Source organism: Aphelocoma coerulescens, chromosome 3 (assembly GCF_041296385.1).
Source record: "Aphelocoma coerulescens isolate FSJ_1873_10779 chromosome 3, UR_Acoe_1.0, whole genome shotgun sequence".
NCBI lineage: Eukaryota > Metazoa > Chordata > Aves > Passeriformes > Corvidae > Aphelocoma > Aphelocoma coerulescens.
Genome location: NC_091016.1, coordinates 100,664,178 through 100,689,376, shown reverse-complemented (window position 1 = coordinate 100,689,376; position 25,199 = coordinate 100,664,178). Strand labels below are relative to the sequence as shown.

The following is a 25,199-nucleotide window of genomic DNA, read 5'->3' as shown; positions in this document are numbered from 1 at the left end:
GATGCTTTTTATCATATTATTATCATTATCCCTAGCTCTTATCACCCTTTTCTCTCTTTGCTCTTCCTCATTTACTTCAGCTAACAAATTCAGCTATGAAATCAAGAACTAATGTCCAAAATCAATGCTTGCTTGTATCTCAATTAGAGGTGTGTTTTCTGTGCTCTGAAGATTGACAGCTTTAAAGAAACTCTAGTGTACTGAATCAGTATTGCCTGCAGCAAGGTACTGCATCACTTCATATGAAAATTAACTTAAAATCCACTGATCCCAAATGGTAAACAGCAACAATATTCTTCCTGTTGCAAATTCTAGTATGAATGCTAATTACTGTTCTAAGAACTAACAGCTGCTGATTCCACATTGATCTGAATATTTGTAGCTTACTTTGCAAGTCATAAGATCAGATTTAATGAATTGAGTCTTGTGTATGATTTAAGGGATTAAGAAGAAATGTATTTCTACTGAATGTTGACAATTTTCATGCTCTACACAAACGTTCTCCCAGTTTTTCAACTAAAAAATTCCTTCATTTTCTAAGGTGTTGTAGCAGATGAGAAAGGATTATGACCTGGGGGTTTTTATGTTTTCCATGTTCTATTGACGCTTGGCCATTAGGAAAGGGTAGGGGATGGTGACCTTGATTCTGTCTTCACAGCTGATGTGGGAAAAGTTTCCACAGTTCAGTAGACAGAATATAATTTGCTCTCATAAAGGAAAGGTTATATAACAAACCTAGCTAAATCAGAGCCAGGAAATACAAAGGTTGGACAAGTTGCTTAATTTTTAATTAAACATTCCATTACGCAATTGTGTAAAGTGCCAAACACAATTTGTTTCTCAAACTGACTAAATTACTTCTAAAGTTCCTTGTTATTTGGTCGTGAACACATCTCCACAATTCATTAACTGGCTAAACTACTTTGATGCATGTGAGTATAAATTCTTGGTACTGGGGGCTTTTATGCATATACTGCTCTGACCTCATAAATGAGCAAATTAAACACGACAGGTATATGATGAGATAGGAGCTACCAGTTTCTCTCTCAGAAAGCCTTTTGGTAGTGGTTAAGTGTCACTGTCCTTGTTGAAAACACATCTCAAACATTTTTAATCAAACCTACTGGGAATAAAAAAGATCTAATACACCTGCAGATGATTAAAGAGGACATCACTGTAAATCCACATGTGTTCTCCAGTTATGGTATAGTGCCTTCTTTGCTAAATAGATTGTGTTAGTGGGCTCTAGAGAGTCCAAGATGCAGTCTGGTTTAAATATTGTTGGTAAGATCTTTTGAATTTAGTTTCCTCTTTCTGTGTTTAGTTTCCTCCTTCTCACTCTTCTAACCCCAAGTTACTTTTCTGTATCTGCAACCTAATTTCTTGAGAGCAGCTGGATGGACACCATGCAGTCCTATCCTTTGCTTATGGAGCAAAGGTGGACTCTGGTGTCATGTACTGATCACTGTACCTATAGTGATCTGTTGTGAGGTTGTTCTCATCTCTTGTCCTGAAACAGGAACACAGCGTCCAGAGTGATCTTATTAATGATACTTACTGCAAAACTGCTCATAACTTGCCAGTTTCTGTGGATGTCTAATTAAATCCTTTTCTTCCTCTTACTCAGCCTCTTCAGGACTGCATGCAATGTCTACGTGGTCCTGAAAATTAAGCTCTAAATAACATTCTCAAAGGTGCACACAAAGTATGTGAGTTCTGCTTGCAGTTATATTTCATTTGGAACAGATTGTCCAAAAAGATTGAGCAGCCTCCATCCTTGGAGGTTTTCAAGACCTCGATGAAATAAGGGAATGAGTAACCTGGTCAGACCTCAGTTGACCTGCAGAATATGAGACTATAGACTCCTGCGATCTCTCCAACTTCAGTTATCCTACTTTGTTCTACTACATCAACTCTATTTAATCTAAATGTTTCTGAACACCTAAAGCCTCTAACACCTAAAATAAAACTTGGGATATATCCCAAATACGACTATTTATGCATTTGCATCTCAGTTAGTCTTAATCTTTCAGCTGAAATAATGTAATTTTATAATTCATCTACCCATGTCAGGTAATAGCAAAGAGTCTATTGTACAGCACATGCTTCTTATCACATACAGAGTTCCTGTAACAGCTTTTGGGGGCAGGATTCTGTTCAAGACTCCCATTTAGGTATTTAGGTTTGCTGTATGTGCTGAAGTTTGCTTTGCAGCAAGTGGAGTGAGTTAGTTTAATAAGTATTTTAGGCAGGACTCAGCTGCCTCTGTGTAGTCCTCTAGTGCCAGTTCAGACACACTGGGAAGTGCATTATACCTGCTGAGGGACACAGGTTACATGATACTTTCATCCCTCTGAAAAGGCAACTGGGAGCAGGTATTGTACTATACACCAGCTGAGACAATGCTTGACATCAGTATCCAGGCAGCTGAATTTCATTGTAGGTCAGTGCTGAAGGATGAGCTGCTTTCTCTACAGCTCTACCTCCATGGACCCTGACGAAGAATGAGACACTTGATGTGCCTACAGACATCTATTAATTTAGGTATCTTCATCTTAGAGTGAATCGCTGCATAGATACCCACCTGTTCTGGGTGCAGAGAGAGGGCATGGCCAGGGTGCTATTCTATGATACACACATCATCACTGGGGGAGTGGTTTTTGGGGGAAGAAATGGTGAATGTACCCCTGGAAATGCGATGTTTTGCCTCCCTCTCTCCATCAGGGAGGTTTTCGGGATCAACCCTGTGGACCTTGTCCTCAGTCACTGCCTGTACCCTTCCCATTCCTCTAAGACACAACTCCAAGGAGTGATGTTGAAAAGTGGTTCTGGTATGGGAAGTATCCAGGGACGACAGAACAGCAGAGGTGAGCCTGATTCCAGCCCAGCTGAAAGGAGCCACACAAAGCCAGGTGGAGTGGGGCAGAGCAGTGCAAAGCAATGGCACTGTGTGGAATTGAACCAGCGGAGCACAGCGGTCCGGGAAACAACAGGTGGCACAGCACACACAGTCCAGCTTTTGGGGGATTTGTCCATCATTTTTTGTCATTGTCTTGGGCTCAGGGATGGGAAAATCACCTGTGGGGAGCACCCGCCATTTGTCTTTATCTGGGGAAACCATGTGGTGTTGTACGGGAACAGCTGCCATCCTGTCTTTTTCCTGGGGGCCGTGCGGACTCAACTTACAGGGAGCATCCACCATTCTGCCTTTGTCCCCGCAGCGACACAGAACTAAGTCAAGGTGATGAACAGCTTTTGTGTGTAAAGCACCTTCTCTTTTTGTATACTTTTGTTACTAATATTTCTGCCATTACTGTGTGTTCCTTATTCCAAGGCTGCTTGCTTCCAGTAAATTGTTATCCCAACCCATAGTCTCTGCATTTTTCCCTCTCTTATTGGAAGGGGCAGGGAAAAGGGGAGTGGCTTATTTGGAGTCTAATTTCCAGATGGTGTTAAACCATCACACCACCTCAAGCTGATTTTCATATTAATTGTGGTTGAAATCTTTGTCTGGGATGAGCATGTGAGGTATTCATAGGCTGATTAGTCTTTGGGGATGTGTCTTGGGGTGACTTTATGATGTGTATCCCATATCACTGCCCTACGCCCAGAAATTAACTTTCTGCCTTTCTATGCCTTTAAATTGAGCCTGAGAGGGGGAAGGAAAAACTGAGCAAAACTTTCTCAAAGCGGTTTGCAGCTTGTTCAAGGTCACACAGAGATAGAGATTTTTTTTTTCCCAGCTGCAGCAGGGGAGCGAGGAAGCACCCGGCTTGCTGCTCCTGGATCAGTTTCTGGCCAGTTGTCCAGTTTCTTTTTCTCTGGAGAGAGACTGAGAGTCGAACTTTTTTTCCTTCCCTGGAATTTCAGATTTTCTCCCTTTTCTACTGGACTGCTTCAATATCAGAGCACATCGGGAGGACCTTCCACGGGGCACAGAGGGCCTGGCCCTGGGCCGAGCCCCAGCTCTGAGGAGACCAAAGGGAGGACTCTAACGCTATCCCAGGTTTTTTCTCCACAGTGAAAGATTTTATTATTTAGCATTATTTCACTTTTCCCATGTGTTTGTTCAATAAATAGTTTTTATCTCCCTCACTTTCCTTTGAGGAAAATTTATTTTTCCCAAAACTGGTGGGGGAGGGGTGGTGACCTGCCTTCTCTCAGAGGATCTATTTCTAAATTTGGCCAAACCGGAACAGGATGGTAGACAGAAATAACCACAGAGACATGTCAATATGTTCTGCTTTTATTTTGTGATTCCTGAGCCATAGGAAATGACCTCACATGTCCTTGTTCAGATTTTGCTTGCATGTGGTTTTGGCTGAATCCTTTACCCCTTTTCTACTCATTTAGGCATGTAATTGTTTGGACATCCCAGGTTTTCAGTATCCCAGAAATTATTTTATTTAAAAGGCACCTAAACCAAAATAATATTTCACTTCTTGGTTTTGATAGGGCAGCATGGGCTCTACTGTCAAAAAATCTCTGCTTAGCCTTCTGTTTCTTTTTCTTATTTCTGGCCTTCCTCTACTATCAAAAATTGGTGTATTGGCATACTCTTTTACCAGTCACACTCTTAAGCTATTTCTCATGTATTTTATGATGTTATATTACTATATAACCGCTTACAGAATGGAAGATGAAGCCAAAAGGAACAGCTGGGTAGCACTACCATTATGTTCACAACACATATTTCCCTCATAATAAGGCTTCTGTCCAGAATAACATTTTAAGTTTTGGTCCTCTCTTAAACCCACAGAATTCAAGTCCAAAGTCACACTGGATATTTTCATAGCAGTGTAATTTAGTAGAGCTGTGTTGATGCTCTTAGTGTAGTGCTGCTGAGATATCCTGCCTACACCTACATTTGCATTTATTTCTTTAAAGAGGCTAGAGGACAGACCCAAGCAGTATTTTCCTCACCATCCATTTCTCATCATTGAGCCTGGAATAGCGGGGTGTAACAGCAATGTCCCAGCCCCAGCTCAGGAATCAGTGCATGCTGTAGATCCATCACAGTGTAGTTCAAATGTGTCCATCTCCTTATGGAGATACAGACTGAACTATGTGTTTTGGCTGGCCTTCAGTGCATGCAATGTCAGTCTGTCCATGTTATCAACCCCTAGGTTTGCCAAAACCATTTGCCAGGAACCTCGACTAACAGATTGTTAATGGTATCAATAATGTCCCAGCACAGCCACAATGTGCTGGGAGCTGGTGGGAAGCTTAGGCATGGACAGCCAGAAAATATTTATTGCTTCAAAAGAGAGGAAAGAGAACAGGATTTGGGAATTACATTTCATAGCAACAAGCCCTTTAAATTATTGCTAATTATTCCTTGTTATTGTTATCTAATCTTCCTAATTATCATTAAAGTGTTGGGTTAATTCTCCTTTCACAGCCACAGGAGGAGTATTTTCAGCTGCCTTCCAACAGTCAATCATGAAAACTCTGCAAAAGCATTCTGTCAGTACGGGGTAGAAGGGGTCACTTGCTTTTAACATTTAATTTGAGCAGTTATCATTTTACCATGTATGCAGTGGGAGATTTGGGTGAGGTTCTCAATCTGAGAGGTCCTTTTGTCCAAACACTAATGTGAATGACAGTGATAGGAGGAAATTCAAAACAAGCCTACAGTGGTTCCAAATGAAGAGTTTGAAACAGGCTGGAATTATCCCCCCTGCAGGGCTGAGACTCGCAGTGCACAGAGTCCCGAGGTGGGACTCAGCTTGCTCTGGTAGCTCCCAAGAGATTGGTCCATACTGGGCTCCCAGCCAAGATCTGGGCATAGCACGTGACAGGACATGCACTGAGGACTCTGACCCAGTCTGATGTGTCATGGCATTATACCAGGGCAGCTCAGCACAGAGAAACTCAGGTGGTGCCATGGGACCACATGGTGATCTGGACAGGCTTGCTCTGAATACTGACTACAGAACTGCACCCAGGAGAAGGATCAACGGCTGGCTTTTAAAACACAATTCAATATCTCTGCAAGAGCTTAACATTCTCTCACCTCTTCTCATGAACTGTTCCAACATTTAATTTTCATCCTCAGGGAAGTGGCCTGACTTCAACTTCCAGCAGCTGTGCTATCCCATACTCTTTTCTGTAGGTCTGAAATATTTCTCTATTTCTCCTACAATGGGAATTACAAGCATACATTAATTGTTATGGACAAGTAACCCCCATAGCTTCTCTCTGAATAGCTGAATAGAGTGTGCTTTGCAAGTTTTGCATCACAAGGCTCCTTTTTTTTTCTGAATCTGCCCTCTTTGAAGACTGTGCTTTGAACCCCTCACAAGGGTTGAAGTGTGAGTATATAGTCAGTCACTCTATGTTGGTCAGTTATGTGCAAAGTCACTGTAGCTGGCCCTGAAGTAGCTATTATGTTGTTTAGAAGAGATGCTCCACTCTTTATCATATCTAAATATTGGAAATATAAGAGCAGATGTCTTCCAGAGGTTTTTTTTTCCATATTCAAAGATTAATTCCTAATATATAAATCATTAAACTACATGGTGTTCACAGAGCCTTCTGGCTCCTTTCTTTAAGGCCATTAGGTGTAATTTGTCTGGGTCACATGATGTCATGACCTGAAACTGTTGCATCGTGCCAGAACACTTTTATAGTTCATAAAACACAAATATATAAAAATTTCTTTTCTACATATAAATGTAAAGATTTTGCACCTCAGAAGTTGCGCTGGGCTACAGATTTTCTTTTTTTAAAAAATTTTTAAACACTTCCTTTTGCAATATTACCTACTGGGATTTACTTTATTTGCTGGGACTATTCAACCCTTTTGCTACCTCTATATTGATAAATTAGGTAATGGTAAAAGGAACAGGATGGCAACTCAACTGCCTATACTATTTAGTTGTTATAACTGTACCTGGCAGCCTCAACCAATAATACTCTCCCAAGTACTTCCCAAGATTTGGGATTTAGTCTAGTCCAAACCTCCTTTCCAGAAGATGGTGACTTTTAATAAAGAGCATGCATATGCTAGCCTTGGAATCTCAAAACTTTTTAGTTTGCAAGTTTAGAGGCAAGTTTCAATATGTAAATTAAAATAATATTCCATTTTTAATAGGGATATTAAATGCAAAGTTAGAAGTGATGAATAATTTGGTAAGAACTAAACTTTTTAAAGCTAATTCAAATATTACTTACCAATCCAATGACTTGAAAAGTTTACAGGAAGTAAAAAAATGCAAGATATCAGATAAATGTCTTTCACATTGAGATTACCAAAGCCATGACCAGTTATCTTCTATACTTTATGAAGAGAGATGAAATACTCACTTTAATCTTAGGATGTATGCAGTATGACTGTGTCATGTATATGTAGTATGACTTACAATGCCATGTGCAGTGTAGGTCCTTTACAGCAGGCTGCTACATTTGGCTATTTCCACACCTATTACTATTAAGGGATTATTTTGCTCCAGAAGCAGAACTTTTCACTTCTTTTTGTTGAACTTTTTGAGATTTCTCTTAGCTCAGTCCTCAAGCTTCTCAAATCTCCCCTGGATTAAAGCCTTCCAGTTCAGCCCTTCACCCTTAATTTATCATTACCTGATAACCTACTCACAATCGTATTGATTACACAGGGTTTGCAGACTGCCTGTTCCTTATTACCTTCTTGTCTCTCAATAAACTGGAAATGGATTGCAAGGGAATGTGCTCTAAGACCATTCCAGGGACTGAGGTGAGGCTGATCAGACTATTGTTCCCAAGGTGGTTCTTCTTATGAAGATAAGCATAACTTTAAACATTTTCTGCCTGGAAGAGAATTTCTCCAGCTGTCATCTACTTTCTGCAGATGATAGTCAGCCTCCTCATAACAGTGTGCCATTTCAACTCCCTTGAATTAATCTCTTACAGCTCCATGTATCTCACTACTATCAGCTTCTCTAAGTAGCCCCTAACCTGTTCATTGCCCACTTCAAGTTGTCCTTCTCTATCTCAGCAAAGCTGCAGAGACACCGAGCTGAGTGCTGTAGATGACACACCAGGGGGACCTGGATAAGCTCGAGAAGTGGGTCCATGTGGAAACCATGAGGTTCAACAAGGCCAAGTGCAAGGTGCACACCTGGGTTGGGGCAAACCCCTGGTATCAGTAAAGGTTAGGGGATGAAAGGATTGAGAACAGCCCTGCTGAGAAGGGCTTTAGGGTGCTGATGGATGACATGAGCTGGCAATGTGCATTCACAGCCCAGAAGCCCAACTGCACCCTAGACTGCATCAAACACAGTGTGGCCAGCAGGGCAAGGAAGGGCATTCTGTCCCTCTACTCTGCTTCACTCTGGTGAGACCCCACCTGCAGTGCTGCATCCAGATCTGGGTTCCACAGCACAGGAAAGACATGTAATTATTGAAGCAGTTCCAGAGGAGACCATGAAAATGATCAGCAGGACTGGAGTACCTCTTGTATGAAGACAGGCTGAGAGTTGGGGATGCTCAGCCTGAAGAAGAGGATTTCTAGGAAAACCTTATTGTGGCCTTCCAGTAATGAAAAGGTACTTATAAGAAAGATGGGGATAGAAGTTTTAGGAGGGTCTGTTGCAACAGGACAAGGGGGAAAGGTTTTAAACTAAAAAGGGTAGATTTAGACTAGATAGAAGGAAGAATTTTTTTTACAATGAAGGTGGAATAACTCTGGAACAGGTTGCCCAGAAATGTGGTAGATATCCTATCCCTGCAAAGAGTCAAGGCAGGTTGTATGGGGCTCTGATCAACCTGGTCTGGTTGAAGATGTCCCTGGTCACTGCTGAGGGGCTGGACTAAATGATCTTAAAATGTCCCTTCCAACCCAAACTATTCTATAATTCTATGATTCTGTGTTCTTAGACTGTACATGAGACAGACTGAAAGCCAATTTTTACTGTGAAGCCTGAGACAAAAAAAACCGTATTGAGTACCATTCAAAAAGGTACCACATTTTATCAGAATGTCCTCTTATTACTAACACACTGGTGGATTCCTTTCTTTTTATCCTTTAGCTAGCTTTATCTTCTTGCTTTTGTCCCCAAATGTCTGAGTTATGCTTTTATGACTGTCCTTTGATGCCTCTCCCTTTTTTTCCACTTTTTCTCTGCCTCTGGGGCTATGTCTAGTCTGTACTCTGAGTAATTCAGAGGGAAAGATGAGTATATGTTTGGTCATCTCAATGAAGGACTTTGGTCCCTGTATGACAGACTAGACGTCAGCATCTCAAAGAACCTCCAAATTATGCTTTTTTTTTTTTTTTTGTGCCTTGAACAGCTGTAGCTGACAATAGAAGTGCTCCTTTCCATCAAGACTGAGTTGGTGCAGACCCAAAAGAAACCAATCACTGCAGATAACCTGCCCCTTCTCCAAAGAAAGCTATCAAGAGACATCAGGGTGAGGTTCAGTAATCTGAGAGGAATTAATTCCTGATACATTTTTGATATGATAAAAATAATGGAAAAAATATTACTAGATTTCCTGTAACCTTCTGAATGTATCAAGATGTTTGTGATATTGAATATAATTCCCTCCACCAAATACTCTAATTTTGTCTATGGTTATAACCAGTGCTTTTATCATTTCACCTGTGTGATCTCTGATCTACTGGCCAAATATCAGCAACTCCAGCAGTGATGTTTCTTTTCTTTATTGATGAAGGCCCATACACAATTAAAAGAAATATTCTTTTGTCATATATCGTCTTCATATTTACCATCAGATTTTCATGGCTATCTTACTGTATTTCATAGCTGATGTGTTTAGCAGGAGCTAGCAGAAAATCAGTTTATCTGGCATTTGTGAGCAAATGCCATCAGATGGGAAGAGAAAAGGAGTGGCAAAAAGCACATAATGTTCTGTTGTTAAATCTCTCTAAATTAGCTTGGTGAAGAAAGAACAACCATTTCTGCACTGATTAATTTCTAGTCAATAGAAATAGAATTGCCATCAGTGCTTCTACACAAGGCCAACATAATTTTACATGCTATGACAGTCATATGTTTTAATGTTATTCATAGAAGAAAAATGGCATTTCAGTTGATCAGAGAACTCAAAAAACCTTCAGAGAAAATCTTTGGCATTGTTGTTTGGGTTTTGTTTCATTTTTATTTTTATTTTTCCATTCTTTGTGAACTCAACCTGATTTGTACAGTAAGAGCCTCAGGTTATGTTTACCTTCATAGCTGACTCTTTTATTCAGTATTCAAGTATATAAAATAAGTTCAAAATAAAGTAATCAAACTTGTTTTCATCCTTCCTTGCTGAAGCAATACCTCCCTACTTGCCAAGGACAGTAAAAGTGGTCAATCCCTGACCTGCTTCCAGTGGCCCAGTTGGCATTTTCCAGAAAAAATGCTGGAGGTTTTGAATTACATCTCTAGGCAACCTGTTTCACCATCCTTGCGGTAACTTTTTTCCCATGTTTAAGGGAATTTCCTGTATTTCCTTTTGTGATCATTGTTTGTTTTCCTTTTACAAAATACCAGTGACAAAAGCCTGACACCTTCTTCTTTATACCCTCCCATCAGGTTTTATATATCCCATAATATTGATGTGATTCCTCTTCTTCAGCCTTTTCTTCTCTAAACAATCCCATCTCTGAGCTTCTCTTTGTATATTAGATGTTCCTGTCTCTTAACCATATTCATAGTCCTGAACTGGACTTGTTCCAGTATGACCATGTCTTTCTTGTACTGGGGAGCCAGGACTGGATACAATACTTCAGATTTGACCTCAGCAGAGCTGGCCTGGTGAGGGACCACTGTGTCCCATCATCCAGGTAATTAATGACAGAGTTGACCAACAGTGGCTGTGACATTGACCCCTCCAGGACAGCATGTGTGATGGCCTTGAGCTGGACATCATATTGCTGCTCAAACCACTTTGAGCCAAACAGTTCATTTTGGCTACGTAATCCAAACTTCACCAGTTTGTTGAGAAGGATATTATGGAAGTGTGGGATATCTTCTTAAAACCAAGATAAACAAGATAAACCACTGGTCTTTCCTCAGCTACTAAGCTGGTAATTTCATAGCAGAAATATATCAGGAGTGTCAGGAGGAATTTCACCTTTGTAAATCCATGCTGACTAGATCTAACCAGCTTCTTGTAATATATAAATTTGAAAATGTCTGCTCTGTCATATTCCCAAGGAATCGAGGTGAAGCTGCCTGACCTGTAGTTCTCTAGATCTTTCTTCTTGTCCTTTTTAAAGATAGGAATTAGATTTGGCCCCTTCTAGCTCTCAATATTTTCTCTTGATTGACCTTTCAAAGGCAATTGAGAGAGATCTTATAATAACATTGGCCATTTTCCAAGTAATCATTGTTACATCACATGGAGACTCATGGATGTCCAGTTTGTTTAATTATTCCCTAATGTGGTCCTCCTCCTCCAAGGAAAAGTCTTCCTTGCTCCAGATTTTCCCGCTGATCTTAAGGACCTAGGAGGATCAAAGGCCAGTCTTACCGGTAGAGACTGATACAGTCAGTAGTCCTTCTCAGATTCAGCTCCCCCATTTCATATGCCTACTGGCTGATTTTCTAGAATGCTAAAAATTGGCAGTTCCAGAAATTTTAAACTGAAGTTTTTCTGCCTATTCATTTTCTCACTCTACAGATAGGCATCAGTAATCATTGCCAAAAGTGTTAATATTCCTGCCTACTGTTCTCAGTTAAACAATGCCTCATATGCCTCCAAGGCCATTTTGCTTTACACCCCATCCTGAAGTTCTAAAGAGCTGTGCTGAAGAACCCAACCATCAATCACACATCCCTGATTTACTTTTCATGTGACAGCCCTTGCATACCAACAAAGTGTACTCTGCACCTGTGCATCTGTAATTAGTAATAAATTAAGAATTTAATTAAGAAACAAGTAACAGAAAAGAAGACAAGGTTAATATATTTATTTCAAGATCAACATTTAAAGGCTTGGTCCCACAGTTTATTCCACATCAATGGGGTGCATTCTCAAAAGAATGCAAGCTGGAGGTGATTGCTGTATTCTGTACATCTCCTCTCACCTGGATTTTAATTGAGGGGTACATAGCTATAGAGAAAGTCTAGTGCTCATAATTGAGAGGCTCAAGGTTTGGTGGGAGGAAAGTAGGACTTTCTCTTCCATTCTTTAAATACTCTAGCAGAAGGTGGCTCAGGACACTAAGAAAGATAGCTATCATGACACCTGGTAGGGGCTTTTTGCTGGTGTATTGCATCTGGATGACTGGAAAATAATTTCTCTGATATTAAAGTAGAAATGAATGAGAAAGAGTAAGAAGTATGTTTCTGTGTGATCATTTAATCTATGTAATGATTCCTTTCAGGCGTATATTAATGAAACCAGAAACAATAGTGAATGAATCTCATAAAATGTAGGAACTTACCTTTTCCTATTCTGTTTTGGTGACAATTTCTCACTATAAGTCTTCAGTATACACTACATTGAGGGAATATTTATTTTTGATTAAAAAAGCATTTTGGAATTTGAGTCCAGCATGATCTTAATTGAAGGCTGACATTTCCATTTTCCATAAAACCTTTCTGTAATTAGATCTATTGTAGAAATAATTACTTTTTCTTTTTACTTACGTATGTGAAACTGTATAATTATTTCTAAATATGAAAAATATGTGAACTAATATTTCTTGGAAATGTTAAAGACCTTTTCCAAAAGTAATTTTGAATGCACATAAGTTAGAGAGTACCTTAATATTGATATTTACTTCTCGAATAACTTCCAAAAGAGAGGGTAACTATTTCTCATAGACTAACAGAAGATTTAAAGATCAAAAATTCGTATTATAAAATTGTCTGTGGTTATTGGTAAGAGTTGTCAGTGGTGGCCTCTACCTCCAGCAGGTCTGTCCCAAGACTTTCTCCTGCCTGACCTTTGGAGCTCAACCAGGTGCCCCAGAGACCCGGGGTCTCTGCCCAGGCTGAGGGATATGGCTGCCCCTTTTCCTATTCAGGTTCTTCCCATAGGGAAGCTGAACACTTGTCCCAGACACACAGGACACATACAGGACATGGCTGGCTGCATAAATGCTGCATCTACACAGCACTCATGACAGAGAAGCACAGAGAGCACCGTCCCCTCCTCCCCCAGGGATGGCAGAGATGGAAAGTCTCCTGCGTGGGCACACACTCATCAGTGCCCAGGCTCACAAGCACATGCACAGTCACAGATTTCCTGAGTACAGCATGGCCCTTCTGTCCATTTTATGCCCTGTCAGGACTCCAGACCCTCTTACCCACCCCTTGGGTCCCCAATTTGCCAGCTGGTCTAGGCCAGGGCTTGCTGCAAAATGACATACAAATTCACACACTCATTGCACAGGCACCCCGCAGCCCCTCCTCCCCATGGACTCTCTACCTGCCTGATGATCTTGCTCTAACATGGGGCATCCACTGCTGGTGAGTCCAGCTTGGAGTTTGCTGTTGAATGACTCCATGCACACTCATCTTGAGAGTGATACAGACACTTGCTCCCCCACCCCCCAAACTGGCACCAGGCATGTGAGCTGTGAGCCATGGTCTTGCTTCAGCTGCCACTGCTGAGTCCCTCATTTGCCTCACCCATACCAGAATCCCGGTAGGTGGCACTCAGACCTTGCCCTCACCCTTGTGAAACAGAGGGTGAGAAAATGCAGAGCTAGTTACCAGAGTGTGTAATAAAAAGATAGGACAAATTGTGACGATCAGCCGCAGGGCTCCATCAGACAAGTGTGTTAATGGCTCCATTTTACATGCAACCAGACCCTTTTATACCCCTTTCTATCAGTTTCCCTCTTCATTCCTCCCTGCTCCCCCTTCCCCTGCATATTCCCTTGTCAGTATGCACAGCTCCATCGAACCCCTTCCATCTTCTTTCACCCTTGGGTTTGCTTGCAGCTTCTTGATAGCCCACAAACTACTGTGACTGGACAGGTCTGTTTCTTGTCTTTGTCTTCATTATGTTTGTCTGTTGGGTTTGTGCCTCTGCATCTGCTTGTTTATGGATTCTGTCTATTCTTATTATACCTTCTTTGCATTGAAAAGGTCCTTGACCACACATCCCTAAAGGAGAAGATGCTCTCTCCTTCCATACACACTTGAAGTTTATTCCATGGGTTGGCTGGGCCACGTTTGTTCCATATAGGCTCCAACAGGGAAGAATTCAGAATATTGAGTGAGAGTTTAATTCTGCCACAAGGTATAATACTAATTATAATATCTAAATATGTATTGAATCTACTACTGCTAAGTGGTTTTGGTGTTTATAGACATGAAAGGAAGCCCCTGACTTGAAGAATTTATGGTATTTAAGTAGAAGGTAATTAGAAGAAAGGCTCACTTCACTAAAGTTAAGTTTTCTAGAGGCATTCCTCAGTGAATGAAGAAGTGCCCTCAGAAGGCTATTCAGACTTACTCTTACCTCCCATGAAGGAAGCCCTTTCTGTTTCTGCAGAAGGAGCCTTGGAATACTAACCTTGCAAGAAACATTGTCAAAACTACCAGGCCAGTGTCAGCCACCTTTGGAAAAAAACCAGCTGGATATGAAGGGTCAAACAATGCACCACAAAGAAAGTGAGAAAGAGGAAAACTCTGGGAAAGTAAATTAAATTGAAGTAATAGAGGCTAAGCCCAATATCTGAGGTGTCAAAACCCACAAAGAGTACCAGGGACCTAATCTGGGTTCAGGAAGGGTCTGTTTAGACTGACTGTAAAGCATGCATCCTCCTAAGAAAAGCCCTCTGAAACATTTATAATGTGAATGTCAGATCCTCAGCACCAACTATTTTCCTTGTTGAATTTGGGTCTTACAGAATTCACTAGTCTCAACCTAGACACATCAAAAATAATTTCTGGCTTGATTGTCAAAATTCTAGGAGGGCTGGGTTTTAAAACTGTTTCATTTCAGTGAATTTCATTTCTTCTTTAGCTTTAGGCATCTCCTCAATTTGAGTGTAGTATTTTATCAGCTATCCAGAGGTATAGAGATGGGGCTTTGAACTTTAGGTTTACTGTGATGGGCTTAGAATTCAGGTCACAACTCATTAGAATGTATTTTTCTGTTTTCTAAATAGATGTAGATTTCTAGAACTGATAGTTAAATAGATTTCTTAGTTGACCTCAGTAGCATGGTAGGACTCACTTAAAGGCAATTCTAAATAATTTCTAAATAAGTTGCAGACATTAAAAAAATTTCTGTAAATTATTGTCTGTAAGTTAATATGCTAATAAGACAACAAATATGCTAGTAAGACAACAAATCAGTTGAACTGAGATATTAAGAACCCCATATAATATTCAATCTGTTGTTTTATTTTTAACTACCACATTTTGAAGTAAAGTTCACACAAACAACAAAAGATTGGGTTTTTGATTGAATGTCTGAGTGAGGTCAGTGTATTTTTATCAGAGCCTCTGCAATGATTCATCCATCTGTTTTCTCATTGCTTTCTTGTTTGGAGGCTTCTCCCCTCTATTTATTTTGATATTAAAGCAAAAGCAAAAGCTAGCCCATTTCTTTAATTTTCCCACTCCTGTTACTTTAATGAAGGATGACTTCAAAAGATCTAATTCTAAATATCCATAATTTAGCATAAATTTCTATTTACACTGATTAAATATACAAAGCAAAGCACAAAATTTTCTGTCAATTTCCATTCACTAGTAGTGGGTCAATTTGAGAAGTTACCTTTCAAGTAATTGGATTGTATTCTCTTTTTGTTACATAAATCTGATCTGTAAAACTCACAAATTAAATGACTGATTTGCTCTCCTATCTGCTGGTACACTGGATTTCTATACCTTCATAACCTTTGGACACCATTTTCCAGAGCATTCTCCTGGAGAAATTGGCTGGTCATGGTTGGGACATGGTTGCTGGGTAAAAACTGGCTGGATGGCTGGGCACAGAGAGTGGTGATAAATGGTGTGGCCAGTCACAAGTGGTGTTCCCCAGGGCTCACTGTTGGGTCCAATCCTGTTCAACATCTTTATTGATGATGTGGATGGGGTGATCAAGTGCAGTCTCAGTCAGTTTGCAGATGACACCAAGTAGGCTGGGAGTGTTGATCTCTTGGGGGGTAAGAAGGTTCTGCAGAGGGATCTGGACAGGCTGGATCAGCAATAGTGTGGCCAGCATGACCAGGGCTATGATTGTCCTCCTGTGTTTGGAGAGGTGAGGCCACACTTTGAACACTGTGTTCTGGGTCCCTCACTACAAAAAAGTCATGGAGGTGCTGGAGAGTGTCCAGAGAAGGGCAATGGAGCTGGTGAAGGTTCTGGAGCACAAGTCTTAGGAGGAGTGGCTGAGGGAACTGGGGTTAGCCTGGAGAAAAGAAAGCTGAAGGGAGACCTTATTGCTCTCTACAACTACCTGAAAGGAGGTTGTAGAGAGGTGGGAGTCAGCCTTGTCTCCCAAGTGACAAGCAACAGGACAAGAGAAAATGACTTCAAACTGTACCAGAGAAGGTTTAGGTTGGATATTCAGAAAAAGGTCTTCAAGAAAAGGGTTGTCAAGTATTGGAACAGGCTGCCCAGGGAAGTGGTTGATTCACTGCTCCTGGAAGAGTTCAAAAGACGAGTAGATGTGTCACTCAGGGACATGGTTTAGTGGTGCACTTGGCAGTGCTGGGTTAATGGTACTGCTCAACAATCTTATAGATCTTATCCAACTTGAATGATTCTATCAAAGAAAAAATAACAAACCTTCATGAAGTAAGAATTTTCCCCTAAAGAATTCTCTTTCAAGGAAGTCTTTCATTCTTTATACATGTTCCTTCTACATTTTAATTATAAATTTCTACCATGAGGAAATGTACCCCCAGCTGTATTTATCTATGCCTACGTATATCTATATCTATATCTATCTATATCTACATCTATCTGTAGGCATGTGTAAAAATATATATAAAACAATTCTTTTTATGGTATGTCACCCACACATACTGCACAATCATTTATTTAATCACCAATAATCTAAAATTAGTGCCATTTTACCACTACAGACACAAAGTCCAATCTCAGGTAGACTGTTATGTTCTTAACACATCTTTGGAATCATGCTGGGTACAGAATTCTGTAAAATGAATATCTTAAAAGTCAGTTTTAACCAAGTTTCCAAGGTTTGGTACCTGTAATTAAATGCACTTCCCCTGCTCAAACAGGACCCAGATTTGGGCTGCAAGAAGACTTGCAGAGTATAACACTGGATGTTTCTGAGTTCTGCAGCCTCCTTTAAACCACTATTAACTATCAGATCACTTTTGCTGATGTTGCAAACTCTGCCTGCAAATAGTAACATGTAAACATTTCTGATTTATAGATTATTTAATAATTGAAAAATATAAATCCTTTATTGCTTTCCTCAGATCTGTAATTTTTAATACTATTTATTTCCATTTTCCTTATAAATACACCACAGCAATATGTCCAGTACAATATATTTGAAGAGCAGTATATACATTTCATTTATTTTTATATTAGATCAGAGTTGTGTTCAGAGTTTTACAGTTGTTAAGTTTGTTAATGTGTAAGGATGTGTTAGCTGTTTTCTACAATGCAAAATCATGGTGTCAGGCATATCCACATATATTAAACTGAGGTCTGAGTTTCAGGCTTTGAATTCATCAATCTTCCTCCTAATTTGAACAATCTGAATAATCCAGTATTTAAAATTACAAATCTGTTCTTTGATTATTCAGCATTAAAATCTGATTAAATTAATACTGGCAACCTACCATGTTGGCATAACTGCAAGGACAATTCTACAGCAATGAAGGAATAAGATGTCTCCATTACCCTGGGGGCATGAAGTGCAATTCACAGGTGCACAAAGTTGCTGAGGCTGGAAGAGACCTCTGGAGTTCATCTAGTCCCATCCTCGGCTCGAAAGCAGGGTCAGGTAGAGCATGTTAGCTGGAACCATATACAAGGAGGATTTCAGTGTCTCCAAGAACAGATAATTCAGAACCTCTCTGGGCAGCCTGTTCCAGAGTTTGATGCCTCTCAGTTAAAAAAAAAAAAAAAAAAAAAAAAAAAAGCAACAACAACAACAACAAAAAAAAACCAAACAAAAAAACCCCATATTTTTCTATGTTTCAATGGAATTTACTTTATCTGAATGTATGTCTGTTGCCTCCTGTTCTTTCCCTTGATAACCCTGAGAAGGGTCTGGCTTCAACTTCTTTATTATCCCTGACCTACACATTGTTATATCTGTATAAACCTTCACTCTTTAACAACCCCAGCTCTCTTTGCCTTTTCTTGTATAACAGATGTTCCAATTCTTAAGTCATCTCTGTGTCTCTCACTGAACCCACAGCAGTGTGCCCACATCTCTCCTGTGCTGGGAATCCTAGAAGTGGAAATAGCATTCCAGATGTGTCTCTGGACCAGATCTGAGCAGAGGGGTAGGATCATCTCCCTATAACTAATGGCAGCAGTCTTCTTAAAGTAGCTAGGATGCCACTGGCTTGCTTTGCCATAAGAAAGCTTCGTGGAAGTACTCCTTTCCAAGTGCATTCGACTTTTTGACATCCTTTTCCAACTACTATCAGCTCTATCATAGTCCTCCCTTCATTTCCTGTAGTAGTCTAATGAGAATAAAGCACTTGCCTCTGAACACCATTACTCAGTTCCTGGCTTAAGATTTGTGTGTTCTGCCTGCAAATCCAAGCCCAAATAAGAGATCTGAGGCTTTTCCAAACTCAGTTCCTACTCCTGTGAGACAACTTGGGATGCAATTCCCTTCCTTCTCTTGATACTTCTTTCAGAGCAGGAGTCTCTTGCCCACCTTTACCTGGGAAAAGGTGGAGCCTCTTTCTTCTAGCATCAGGAAGAAAAAAACCCATGGAGATTTAATATGCTAAATGCATATGCAATGTCTTAATCCAAGCAGAATTTTCAGTTGCTTCAGTATGGAATTAATTTTGAAGCCTGTGTAGAGAAGGTAGCTTGATGTAGCTCATACCTGCTTGTCCACTACTGTGCCCTTGACTTTGATGTATTATGTTTTGTCTTTCTCAAACTTGGTTTAACTCCTATCTTACCCTTGAGGTCCCTTTTTCCCAATCACCTTTGCCTGCTGCCAGTGCAGAAGTGAGGATATGCCATTACTGAATTGAACTCTAAGAGGTACTGAAGTTCACAAAGTACATTCCCTGAAGGCTACAAGGTCCGAAGGAGTTCCTATGGTGTCCTAAATCCAATTGCTTCCCATTTCCCTGTTGTGATATTTATGGTCCTAGTGAAACAACCAATGCAAGGGCATCTCACTATTTTGTTGGTAATTTTTAACAGGCTTCAATCTTCTCTGTGGAGCAAGAACATGCTTTCCCAGGATATCTTTAATGGGGATGTGGGCAGCACCATCAAAATTCCCCAGATTCCTACAGACAAAGTGGTTTAAATGCTGATGGCTGCAACAAAACAAAGACACTGTTTTTTTTCATTATCTCTTCTGAATGTAGAATTCTCATAAGATCTGGAAATACAGTTCTAATTCTCAATTAATTTGGATAAAGATTTTTGACAAAAAGCATTAGCCCAGTCCTGTCTCTGAAAGACAGTTGTTCCACAAGAGTCCAAGAATACTGAGTGCACTAACTGATCAATATTTTGGGATCAGTATTTTGAACTATAAAACAGCTATCATGTGCATTTTAAAACTACCCTGTGCCAATGATGCACTTGACAAGCAGAAAGTAGGAGATGTAAGACATTCTGAAAGCTAAAAAGAAACCAAAAGCCTTCCTAAATACAGCATTCACAAACACCCTGTCTGTGCTGTAGAATATTAACCAATGTTGCTAGAGTTTGGAGTCTAATGTCCTTATGATAGATAAATATCTATCATTTAGTCTTCCAATCATCACAAGGATGCATGTTTGCTCCTGCAGAGATACATTTTCTTTGGTGTATTTTCCTATTAGTCTGTCAAACTGTGTGCTTATCTACCAAGAGACAATATGGCTGGCATGTCAAGGAGTAATGTGGGTCTTCGCTACTCTAGGCAAGTCTCAAATATGAATGTTTCTTTGTTGAAATATCAGATCAAAAGCTGTCCTTAAAAAGAAAATAACCTTGTCACAAGATGAAGGGAAAGAAGAAGGCAGATGGAAGAAAGTCATGTCCTTTCTCTTGTCAGTTATGTTACACTGGGTTTTTTAACTTAACTTTGTGCAAAGAAAATGCACATCTTATGAATCACAGCCAAATATTAGTGAAAATAACACATTGCACTCATTTTCTTTTCCTCATATTTTTGAATATATCACTGGATGAGAGGGAATTGATATTTGTTCAGTCAAATTAAACTAAGTCTCCCAGAATGGTGTTTACAGTGACCTTATCACTCTCTACAACTGCCTGAAAGGAGGCTGTAGCCAGGTGGGGATCGGTCTCTTCTCCCAGGCAACCACTGACAGAATGAGAGGACACAGTCTTAAGCTGCACCAGAAGAAGTTTAGGTTAGACATCAGGAAAAAATTCTTCACTGAAAGATTGATTGGACACTAGAATCGTCTGCCCAGGGAGGTGGTGTAGTCACCATCCCTGGACATGTTTAAAAAAAGACTGGATGTGGCACTCAGTGCCATGGTTCAGTTGACAAGGTGGTGTTAGGCTAGGTCATAGGCTGAACTTGATGATCTCAAAGGTCTTTTCCAACCTAATTCATTCTGTGATTCTGTGATCCCAAGTGTGATGTGGATTTACAGGAGCAGTCTGTAAATGGCAATGTGAGCAAATAGTACGTGTGTCCCTCCATTGAGTAAGTTTTTTTATCAGATAAGATGCTTTATTTTTTGGGTTTTAGTCATATACTTCTAATTGATAAAATTTTGTGTACAGAGAAGAATATAAAATAGGACTGTAAGGGATATTCAGAGATTGCCTGGTCCAATGCTATCCATGATAATTTACCCCCTCATCCTGCTCAGATAAGGTTGTTAATCTTTTTTTAATAAGCATTCTGAGATGGAGATTTCATACCCTATTAAAATATCTATTCCAGTGCTTGTCTAGCCTTACTGTAAGAACATTTCCCTGTATCTGAATCTTCCTTGCTATAACTCAAGGTCATTTTCCCTTGTTCTCTCCTGAGTAAGAAAGAGCAGAAAAATAGTTTTTCTTTCCCTTGCTGTACATTTTTGTGCACTTGAATGCTGTTATAAAGTTTTCTCTAATCTGCTTTTCTTCAGCAAAAATAACTTATTCAATCTTCCTTCAGAGGGCATATATTCTACCTCCTTTTAATTGTGGTTCTTTTTTGGCTCTTCCCAAACCGATCCACTGTTTCTTAAGCCTCTCCAGCTGGCATCTTGCCAATAACTAATGGAACAGGTCAATAATTTTTCATGCTGCTTGTGTAATACTAGGCTAAAATTTCGCCTTTTCTCATAGTAGGGTTATTACATTTATTTATTGTTTGTTCATAAATTCCAGGCCCTGTTTTCAAGACCTGACACCCAGTCAGTTTGCTCTTTATTATTCCTTTTCTGTCGTTTAACTTCACTGAATTGTGTCCTATTTACTTTGTGTAATTTCTTGCTTTTGTTGAAGTTATTTTAAATTTTGATCCTTATTGCCAGAACATCTGCATCTATTCCAGCTTGCCATGACCTACAGCACTGACTTTCACAGGTCTGTAGGGATGCACAGTTTGTTCCCAAATAGTCTTCATGAGCAACAGTTACAGTCTAAAATTGCCAAGGCTGAAAAATCTCCATCTCCCTGGAAATGTTTTAAAAGTTCACCTGTTGACTGAAAACTGTTAGAATAAACATAGCTTATAGATGCATCACATGAATCAGCCTAATGTAGTAGCCTAATTTAGAAACCCTTTCTCTTCCAAGAACTGATGGTAAGTCTATAAACTTAACAGGTTCCAAAACTGGTAGTGCTACTTATCCTAAAGAATGAGTGTAATATTAATAGTAAGTATAGAATCAAAAAGATATATATATATATATATATATATATATATATATATATATTTGTGGGGTTTTCAGCTCTGTTTAAATGGAAGACTTTATAATTCACCTATGTGACCATGAACTTTGCTCTACATGTGAACCAGCTTTATATCACAAAAATGTTGTTTTCTAAAGGCAATCTGTATCTATCTATGACAAAATTTCAAAGAGCATAATAAATGTTTGCAATTTAAAAAATCATATCTCACATAGATATGTAAAATATTCCATTGTATTTGTTAGATATATTTGGGCAATTTATGTTGGAAAGTGGTGAAAGCTTTTAGCAGATATATATTTGAAATATTTATCCAGCTCTGTAGACTGCTGACATTAGTGGCAATGTGGGTTCAACCAGCTGTAAAACAGATAATAGGACAGCTCGTTTCCTGTGCTGCTGGACTCTGTAATCTGGGGCTGGAGGGCAAGATGGTAGGCTAGCAGTGAGAAACTTGCTTCCAGTTTCTTTATGTCCCAAGGAAGTTCAAGTCTACATATCTGAACACAAATCCAGTTCCAGGGAGTTCCTAAATAGTCTACTGGCATACCCTACAGAAACTGGGTTAACAAGCAGCTAAGAGCATTGGTACTAGAATAGCTACCAAAAGAAGGAAGCTGACTGCGTAATCCACCAATTAACTAAGGGTATGCAGGAACCCAAGGTCTAGTTCTGCCACTGTAATTTTTCTAGAGATTCTTCAATATAAAATGCAGAAATTATCCTAGCAGTAAAAAACAGAACGAGAAGTTCCTCCTTTTCTTCCTCCATCTGAAGAATCTTGCTTTCTCAGATCAACAGTGTAGGTCTCCTAGTCTGTCAAGCTTTTTAGCCCACTGACCATGTCTCTCTCCTAGGAGTTAAATACTGGTGAAATCATCTTTGAACAGAGGGAGGCCTACAGTTCAAGTTTACCTTTAAATAATAATCAAGATTTAATAAGGCTGGCTTTACTCTTGCCTCCTTTTTAAACAATGATTTTTTTTCTTTACTTAAAGTCACCTGGAATCAGGAGAAGACTTGCTATGTTTGTTTCTGTTTCATTTAAAAATGAACCTCAGAGCTCCAGGGAGGTAATTGACCCCAAGAACAGACAAATTTCAGAAGCACATACGTGCTGGGTTTGGCTAGCATAAAGTTAGTTTTCTTGACATCTAGTATGGGCTGTGTCTTGGTTTTGTGCTGAAAACAGCATTGATAACACTGGTGTTTTTGTGACTGCTGAGCAGTGCTTACACAAAGTCAAGGCCTTTTCTGCCCCTCACACCACCCCACCAGCAAGGAGGCTGGGGGTGCATAGTAATTTGGGAGGGGGTGGAATCTTCCTTTAGACTTCTTTCTTAGAAAGTTGTCAGAGCTTCAGTGATGATTTGATTACAGACACTAAACCTAAATTGAATAATGACAAACTGATTCAATTAAATGGAAAATAAAAAAACAGAAAGCCAAAGCTTTTTTTTTTCCAAGAAGGAACCTGTAGTTTGAGTCTATGTTATGAACCTTTAAGAACTTATAAAGTGCTTTAAGCTCCATCCTTCCTTTTCCTACCATCAGCTATAGGCTTCTGTCTCTTGCCTCTTCACCTCTTCATAGAAATTGGAGATACCATTTCTTGTGCCTGTAAGCTGGTAATTTATTTTGCCTTAGACTGGATCTGTAAAATGACACTACTAGGAAAAAAAAACCAAATCTTTTTATTGCTGTTAGAAGTCTGAAGTCAGCTGGGGTCATTGATTAGAGGCTTAGCTGTAACATGGCATAGGGAATTTCTTTCAAGCTGAATGTAAAACTTTGTGATGCTTTCAGCTTGTGTCAAGAGGAAAGCACATTGAGTCTCCATGTCTCCACAAAAGAAAAGCCATTTTATACAGAATATTGGGAATAAATAACAACCTAAAAGAACTAAGGAGAAAATAGAATGTAGTGAAGACAGCTGAGCTATGTCTCACAAACTGCAATGAACCACAAAATGTTAATTCAAAACCCATAAAAAACAAATCAAACAAGGAGTAGAACTGGTCCTACACCAAGAATGAAGAAGATAATTCAGTATGATGTTCCAACAAATAAATATTTTATTTAATTTCACCAATACTGGTTTTTTAAAGTATTGGTCTGTTGCAGGGATTAAGGCTACAGAAATACAAATACTGAATTTGAGGACCAAACACAAGAGTACTGCATTCTGCAATCTCTCAACCTTGAAAAAAAGTAACAAGTGAAAATAGTACTCTCCTAGTTATGATTCAGTAAATCACTCATCCTGGCATTTATGATGCATAACCACATTATAAGGCACACTCATCTAATGTCAAGTTTTTAGATCAAGGTTTAAAGGAAAGACAAGCTTCAGCTGGCACAAACTCTAAAATTTACCTACTCAAGATCCTGACCAGAATTCTATGTCACAATCCCATCTTTAATTGAAATTGATCTCAACAAGGGTTTAAGGAGGAAGGGGCATGAAAGGCCAATGTGGCTAATTAAGGAGTACAAAGAAATAAATCAATAGCACAAAATGCTCATAAACCAAAAACCGCTCAGTAGAAAAAGGAGAAAGTGTGAGCACAGTGAAGATACAAGCAATGTTCAGAATGGACAAGTAAAAAAGAATTTCTTAAAAAGAATAGGCTAAACAATATTTCAAAGCTTTAAAACATGTTGGCTATGATTACTGTCCTCTGGGACAATGGTTTAGAGCTCATTATCCTGTATTTGTTTGAAATTAAAAAACATTTTCTAAACATTGTGAGTTTTTGTTTGTGCCTGGGTGTTTATTTTTCAGTATTTTAGATTTCAGGCTTCTGGAGCTATTAAGGCTTTTTCTGAACACTTTTCAGCTAGGTCACACGAGGTTAAAAGTGAGAGCAATAACTAGCTCTCCACCCCACCATATTTCTGAGCATGCACTGGTAATTAATTTTGATCCTTTCAGGAAACTGACTGACTAGGAACATGCCAAGTGAAGCTGGGGAGTTCTGAACTGCAAGATTTCTAGGCTGTTTTTTTTTGGATATGACCATCTACAGTCTACACTAAAGTTATAGAACAAGGATATAAAACATAATTTGCAGTGTTAAACATAGAGTTTGATTTTAAAATAGCGAGCATCAAATGCTCACTGTGAGCTGATCAGGGATATGTAGGAAAAACACATCAGAACTAGCGAATATATTGAGATAAGAAAACACTGAGTAATGTCAATGTTTTCAGACAGAATACATTTCTGTCTCATTGTTCAAT

General features: G+C 39.4%; 1 protein-coding gene across 1 annotated transcript in view; it reads left to right on the top strand.

Moving 5' to 3' along the window:
- The first annotated feature begins 2,815 nt into the window (after positions 1–2,815).
- HCRTR2 (hypocretin receptor 2) overlaps positions 2,816–25,199 on the top strand; it is an 81,243-nt gene continuing 58,859 nt past the window's right edge. Inside the window, exon 1 of the mRNA XM_069011417.1 lies at positions 2,816–2,867. The gene's annotated coding sequence lies outside the window, so the exon portion shown is untranslated. The remainder of the gene's footprint in view (positions 2,868–25,199) is intronic.